Below are 7,949 nucleotides of genomic sequence, written 5' to 3' on the forward strand. Positions count from 1 at the left end.
TAGTTAAAGTTATTTCCAACATTCAAGAACACATTTGTCATCCTACAGAAGTCATCTAAATGTGTAAACATAATGCCATACTTGAGGAGCACGGAACATGATATAAATTGCTTGAATAAGAAAGTGGCCAAAAGTTTAACATCTGTTAAAAGTGATTAGTCGTGGTTACCTTTTTCTCGGCTGAATTGTTCTTTTGATGTTCCTCATATTAAAACTGGAGCCAGGCTGGGCAGAGGGATAGCACCCTCCCCACGTGCCTGCTCTCCATCTCCTCTCATTGACAGCTACCACCCTCGTGGCAGTGACACATTCCGTGGAAATCAGCAACTTGCTGCAGAGTTAGAATTGGTTGTGCACCTGCTGCATGTCAGCAGCATCATATCACCTTCACATACATTTCTTTTGGGCTTCATAATGACCCTAGGGTTTCCACATTTCATGGAGGAAGAAACTGAGGCTTGGTGAGATTAGACAGTTTACCCTGCTAGAAAGCAATGGATAAGGAAGTGAACATAGGCAGCCTGTCTCTGGCATCCACACTCTTAGCCCTGGCGTGGCTGCCTGCCCTGGAGATCTGCTTACCTTTCCTTTCTAGGGTGGATCTCCGTGTCTCGGGGAGGAGTTGTTGGCGGAGGCCTAGCTGTGCACCTGACACTGGGCAAACTGCAATAAATATTCATTGCATTAAATCTCAAACAATGGCATTTATCTTAACTATTTGCAAATACCCTGACAAATTTCCGCTTTATAAATTATGGTCTGTAACCATATTAATCCTCCCCTGAACAGCACAAAAGTAGGTGGCCAGGTGAAGACCTTTTGGCACTGTTTTAGCCTCAGTTGCCCTGAGAGCAGAGTCTCTTTTGATAAGTGGCCCAAGAAAACAGGAAGTGGGGATCCCGGGAGAGAGAAACACAGGAGGAAGGGCAGCTGATTCAAAGGTGAGTTCTGAGTTGGATACAAGTATGGGCCACAGGGACTCTGTCCCAGCAGGATTCTGGGTACCAGGAAAGACAGAACAGCATTTATCCATAGGTTCCATCCTCCACTGGTCACGGGTTGCCCCCTGGGGTACCAATGCACCTCACTTCCCAGGCTGCACCTACAGGTGTCCCGAATCTGGGAAGCCTGGGCAGAAAGTGAGAGGTACGTGTGGAACTAAGGCAAGGCCCTGGCAGATCACATTGCTAGAGAAGTAGGTGGACAAAGAGGATATGGGGCCACCACAGATAGTATCCAGTACAGGCCTTGTGCGGGCTTGAAGTCTTCAGGGGACACGGCAGGTGCTGGGCTGGAGGGAGGGCAGAGGTACTGGTTGGAATGCCAGATGGTACTGGGAGGTCTAGCCTAGCCCTATTTCAGAGATATTTGGAAAGTGCATTTTTTTTCACTCTCAAATCAACAAATTGGAAGTCTATTCAAATTAAAAACTTCCTTTTAAAATGCAAATAAATGAGAGAGGCCAAGGTTCATTCTACAGGTCATTCAAACCTATTGTGAGTGCTTTAATGAGATTGTCTCGAATCACAGGGAGTCCAGCCAGGAAGCATCAGCTTGGGTGGAAAATAATAGGAGAGGGATAAAGAAGCGTAATAAATGACTGTCGTACCTGGTAAATGTGAAGTAGGGTGCTTCTTGGGCTGAAACCGTGGCCACCCCTCGGAAAGCCTATGTAAATGTATCCGGTGGCCTGAGCAGCGACGTGGAATATACCACTGTACATTAGTATTAAGCCTGCTTTTCTTGAGCTGTCTTCTGAGAAGTATAAAAATATACTTGGAAGGGGCAGATGACACATTCCTTATAACTTCAGAAAAGTTTTAGAAATCTCAGTCTTGTTTACAATAAGCACTTTTTGTTTCCTGGGGAAAGCACTGGGCTATGCAGGTAACTTGGAGTTTGTCAAAAAATGACCTCAGTTTTTAGCAAGTTGGTTGTTCAGAGCATAGGTAGGGTACAGGGGGGAGGCAGGACAACAGGATCCCAGGCTCACACTTCCCAGGAAATATTCTGCTGGAAGAGCTGCGATCACTGGGCGCAGGAGCAGGGAAAGCAACTGGCACCCTCCACTAGTAATAATTACAGTACTCAATGGTGGCACACTCTAATAGAACACGTATTGATGCCAGGCGCTGTTTCCGGTGTCTTATACGTATTAACGAAGTATGAAATAGGTCCTATCATTATCTGTATTTTACGCATAAGAAACTGAGTCACAGAGACGCAAAGGAACTTGTCCAGGGTCACACAGCTAGTAAATGCACGGCAGAGCTGTGAATCACATTCAGGCCGCCAACCTGCAGAGTCCCACTCTTGTGCATCCTGACCATAGACATAGTCAGGGAGACCCATGTGACTCCATTGTTGGGGAAAGTCCGGGACTAGGAGGCAAACACCTGTGAGCACACCAAGCTCAGAGCGCCTGGCAGAGGGGGTGGGGCTGGGGGAAGCCCATGGCATCCTGGGCGTTCACGTTTTTCCAGCAGAAGCCCAACAGAGAAGAAACCCTGGATTATATTCCTTGTGGAAAAGTAGGAATGTGAGCCCTGTAAGGACCTGACTCTTCTTGTCTGCCTTGTGTGGAGGCATGGTTGTGCTTGTGTGCAGTGTGTCCCAACACTTCCCCCCACGTGTGCGGCTGCCTTGGTCCAGGTCCCCAGCGAGTCTCACTGGGGCTGCTGCAGTGCCTCATCAACGGTTTTATTCTTGCTCCCTTCTGTTTAGCAGACACCACGATCTGTCGGAAATGTCAACGAAGGCATGCCACCCCTTGGCTTAAAATGTTTTAGTGGCCTCCCATTGCATTTTCAGTAAAATCTGAGTCTCTTGCCCTGGCCCAGGGAGGCCATGCACCTTCCTCTCTCACTCTGACTTCACCTCCTGTCCCTTTCCCCATTCCTCTTGGTGAGACAGTCAAACTGGCTCTATTTCCCGGCAGCCCTAGGCCTAACAGAGGCCTTTCCACAGCCGCCCGTCTTGCCTGGGGCATCTGCCCAGCCCTCAGCCCGGCTGGCTCCCTCTCATTCCCAGCTTTGGTCTGTTTAATTAGGTGCAGATCTGAGTCAGTCCTTCTGTTAAGTATGCAGCAAGTCGTCACGAGGAGACCACGCAAGGCTCTCCCCTCCTTCCCTGAGAGATTATTTGCCTCTCCTTCCTGAACCCTCGCTCTCATCCCCCACTCCCCACCGAAGGATCTTGATTGGCTCTAAGGTCCCCTCGGGAAGAATGTTGTGATGTTTCTCCTGCATGTTTTCGGTGTACATAAAAGGCATTTTTGTTCTGTTTCCTGCCTTTTTTACTCAACAGTACGACTGACTTCTGGAGCTAACCACATCTCTGTTCCTCCGGCCCGCTGCTTCTTAGCGCTCTGTGATAATCCAGAGCAATCATTCCTAGTAGCGATGCTTGCCCCCCACCCGCCTGCCCAACTCCCTCCTGTTATAAACATTATTATAATAAGCATTCTAGAACACGTTCTCTTATGGACCTGAGCACTGTTATTCAGTGGAACAACATCTGGGAAAAACAATAGCCTCCAGCAATCTGTATCTACACTGCAGACTTGAGTTCAGTGTGCTTAGGAGCCACACAAAGACCTGAAAATGGGGGCACGTTCCAAGCTTGTCTGCTGGGCTAAGAAAGCTCTCTCTTGGCCCTGTTACTGCTCACATTTCTAGGAAGCTGGCCTTCTCTCTTCCCCACTCCAGCCACAATGCCCCCACTACCTATTCACGCCACTCCCCCTTCTTATGCCCTCACTGTCCATCACTTAGACTCTTCAGGCTCACCTAAGGATGGTCATTTTCCCCTTGGCTGTTGTCTGCCCTGACGCAGGAGCAGCTTCTCATATGCAGGGAACGTGGATCTAATACAGGTTTAGCAGTAATTGTGCGGAAGAAGAGCATCTAATTGAGATAGTCCTGTCATTTTCTTAAAGGTCACCTCCCTTGTGCAACTTCCTGGGCAGTTTCTGAAGCCTCATTTTCTGGTGTATTTTTTTTTAATGTTTGTTTATTTTTGAGACAGAGACAGATCATGAGTGGGGGAGGGGCAGAGAGAGAGGGAGACCCAGAATCCAAAGCAGGCTCCAGGCTTTGAGGTGTCAGCACAGAGCCTGACACGGGGCTCAAGCTCACAAACCATGAGATCATGACCTGAGCTGAAGTTGGACGCTTAACCGACTGAGCCACCCAAGTGTCCCCCGAAGCCTCATCTTAATGGCCTGATATTCCTGAGGTCACGTCCCTCCGTGTTCTGCCCTAGAAAGAAGTCAGCACCGTCCCCTCCCCTGCTTCCAACCCTTTGTTTTATTGGTTAGTTCAGATTCTTCGTCTTGGCTCCAAAGCTTGGCTCCAAAGCACAGTCTGGGAGCCATGCTGCCCTAGCTGTCCTGTGTAAAGTCCCCGAGTGGGGCTCAGGATGTGGTGTCCGCAGTCTCAAGTTCATTTCTTTAGCAGAAGAACAACTAAGCCAACATGAAACAAGGAGGCTTTTTCTGATTTCTGGGACAGCTGCCTCACTTCGATTGAATTATATTGAAATAACTTAGGTTTTAGGGGGATCAAATGAAGAATGTTTTCTGAATGGATTCAAAATCAGCTTCTGTTTGCTTGAAGATTTACGGGAGGTTCATCAGTCAGCCAATAAGTTCTGGCCTAAATTTGTGTCTCCTTTCAAAATGATTTCGAAAGCCCACAGCCCCTCAGCAGATTAAGGGGGAAGTCAGGAGCTCATTCTTTGTAAACCCTGCTGCACATCTGAGCTGGTCGTTAGTGAATTTCAAATAGCAGTTGCAGAAAGAAACCAGTGTAGCCCAAGTTTTTCTGTGTCCCTGTTTTCACATTCCCCAGGAGAAACCTAAACTTCTTTTCCAAACCCTAAGGTGTCATTTAGATTGCTGTCAATGAAACTGTGCTCCCTGGAGATGATTTTACTCCGAATCTTTTTCATGTGTGTTTACAGAGGTGCCTGGGTCTGTGACTTTGGTTTTTGAAAACCTAACACCTGGCACAAGGAAATTCCTTAACGATCTCACCACATCTGTGTCCAGACATTGCTGATATCAAGAAAAGAGGTATGTTGTGGTGCTTTGTTCTAGTTTCCTCATGTCAGTGAATCAAAGTAAAGATGGTAATGATAAAATAGCTAAGATAAATTGTGTGGTTAATAAGTGCCAGACCCTGTGCTAAACTCCTATAATCTCATTTAATAGTCTAAACTTCCCAGGAGTGACTTACCTAAAGCTTTGAGACCTTGCATAACTTGCCCACGTTCCAATGACTGGTAAGGGGCAGAGCTCAGTGTAAGTTGCAGTCCAATTCCAAAGCCACTTCTCTTAAGTACTACATGTTTCTCTCCCCTAAAGTACCATCAGAAGGTTCTCAGCATCCTTAATAAGCCCTAACAAATGGGGACAAGTTTTTTCATAGCCCATTTTCCTTAAGTTTTTAAGAAATAGGATCTTTGTTGCTCTTGTGAATTCATCTCAAGACATGGAATGTCAGGCATTGCTAATGGAAAGAAAAAAACCCACTAATAAATAAATAACCAAGTGAGTGTTGCTTTTGCTCTAAGTGCGTTTTTAAGACTTTTTTTAAACACCTAGAGGACACTTCAGTGGCCATAAACTGTGTAAAGAGTTAAGAATATTGAACCATACAGGAGTAATTGTTTTTATATGATATGGCATTCAGGGATGAATTTAGCAGCTAGAATAATTCTCCATTTGTAAAGGCATGTTTAAGGAAATAATGGCTTACCAACTGATAAGGAAAGGGAAAACAAAATGTCTATTCCCATTGCTGCTCTGTTCCAAGTACACAGCTGATTTGTCCTCGGCTTCACTGTGTGAGGAAGGAGGAAGCATAAGAGCCAGAAAATTGGGGTATTTGAGGTCACAGGAACCTCACCCTACCATAGTTGGGCCATTTTCTTTCATCCACTCAAAGCTACTGCTTGACCACCTGCTATGTGCTTGGCTCGATACTACACCCATAATATAACCTTGGTGAACAGCACAGAAACAGTTCCTGCCCTGAAGTCCTTATGATTACCCTTGGTGTCATTTCACTCCTAAAACTTAGACATGCGTGTATGAAACTGTTTCTCTACAATTCAATTTAATTTGCTTCTCAAATCTTCACATCCTTTTGTCAATAGGAAACAATCTTGCCAATTCAAGGTAAAACTCTCTTCCTTCTGGATTAAAACAGAGTCTCTTTTGGGTGAAGAATTGGTTCAAGTTTTCTTTCCTCTCCTTTCTCTCTCCCTTGGGAAGTATTTTGAGTTCCAGGGGACTCCAGGGGGAAGTGAGGTCTCATTCACAATGGTTTGCTGTCTACACGGGCCTTCAGTGGGTTGAACTTCACCTTAGTTTGTCCTCATCCTCAGGTTCTGGGCTTCGCTCCTGCTATGCATGCTTTCACAATGGTCTCTGGACTCTAGGAATAACTACTTGGAGTCTTCCTTATCCCAAATCCAGACCACTTAGAGTTAGCCCACTGTCTCTTAGGATTCCTCTATCCCATGGGTCTAGAGATGTCTGTTATCTGTTTCCCCATCTTCCCTGAGAATGATAGTACCTCCTGGGGCCTTCCGCAGGCCCATCCACCTGTATCCCTTGCCCACCATTGCTACCTTTCTGTGAGGCTTTCTACATGGCTTTCTGCTTCTGTGGGTTATCCCTGGGAAAGCAAGACACAGGTTTCGTCCACTCTGGAGTCCCCACACCCTGACTGAGGCAGGGATCATTTACTGGGGGGAGGGGATGCAGGACCCCCTTTTTGTCTTGATTTTTTTTCCCATTCCCCAAACTTCTCTTCAGCCCAGAAAGGACTTTCAATCTCCAACTGAGCAGTAAGGAAAACCAGCTTTTACATCACCATGAATTCTTTCAGAAATACTGTGTGTGGCGTAAACTTTATATGCTATTCTCTTCAGGACCCAACTTTTTGATGGTCAGGACCCCTTTTCTTAACTAGATAAATTGAACTTTGTCAAAACGAAAAATCTGTTCTCAAAAGATATTGTTGAAATAAAAGATGGATCACAGAGTAGAAGATATTCATGATACGCATATTTGACCAAGGTCTATCTGCAGAATCTATGAAAAACGCCTACAACTCAACAATGCAAAGCCAAATGATCACATTTTTTTATGTGGCCAAAATCCTGGAATAGTAACTTGATAGAGAGGTTCTATGAATGGCCAATAAGCTCACAAAAAGATGCTGAATGCCACTGGTCATCAGGTAAATACAGATTAAAATCACTATGAGATACCATTTCACATCCTTTAAAATGGCTAGAATCCAAAGTGCTGATAATCCCAAGTCAGGTAAGGGTGTAAACACCTAGAACTCTCACACAGTGATGGTAGGGGTATGAAATGGGTCAGCTACTTTGGAATATAGCTTGGCAATCTCTTAAAAATTAAGCATACTTCTACCCTATGACCCACCAATTGCTAGGTATTAACTTAAGAGAAATGAAAATACATATCCACAAAAATTCTTGTACAATAATGTTCATAGCAGCTTTATTCATAATAGCTAAAAATAGGAAAGTTCAGGGGCACCTGGGTGGCTCATTCGGTTAAACCTTTGACTTCAGCTCAGGTCTTGATCTCATGGTTCGTGGGTTTGGGCCCCGCATCAGGCTCTTTGCTGACAGCTCAGAGCCTGGAGCCTGCTTCGGATTCTGTGTCTCCCTCTCTGTCTGCCTCTCCCCTACCTGGGCTCTGTCTCCCTCTCTCAAAAATAAATAAAACATTAAGAAAAAAAAATAGGAAAGTTCCAAGTATCCATCAACAGAGGACAGGATAAACAAACTGTGATGTATCCGTGCAATGGAACACATCTTTCAATAAACACAGCACAGTACAGCAAGTGTATTTCTTTTCCTTATGGTTTTCTTTTTTCAAAAAAATTTTCAATGTTTGTTTAATTTTG

The 7,949-nt window shown here is 45.3% G+C and overlaps 1 long non-coding RNA gene across 2 annotated transcripts in view; it reads left to right on the top strand.

Moving 5' to 3' along the window:
* LOC125176297 (uncharacterized) overlaps positions 1-5,060 on the top strand; it is a 509,320-nt gene extending 504,260 nt beyond the window's left edge. For both annotated transcript variants that reach the window (XR_007156211.1, XR_007156210.1), the window contains one exon: positions 4,963-5,060. This is a non-coding gene — a long non-coding RNA (uncharacterized LOC125176297). The remainder of the gene's footprint in view (positions 1-4,962) is intronic.
* The last annotated feature ends 2,889 nt before the right edge of the window (positions 5,061-7,949 follow it).

This window comes from Prionailurus viverrinus, chromosome D1 (assembly GCF_022837055.1).
Source record: "Prionailurus viverrinus isolate Anna chromosome D1, UM_Priviv_1.0, whole genome shotgun sequence".
NCBI lineage: Eukaryota > Metazoa > Chordata > Mammalia > Carnivora > Felidae > Prionailurus > Prionailurus viverrinus.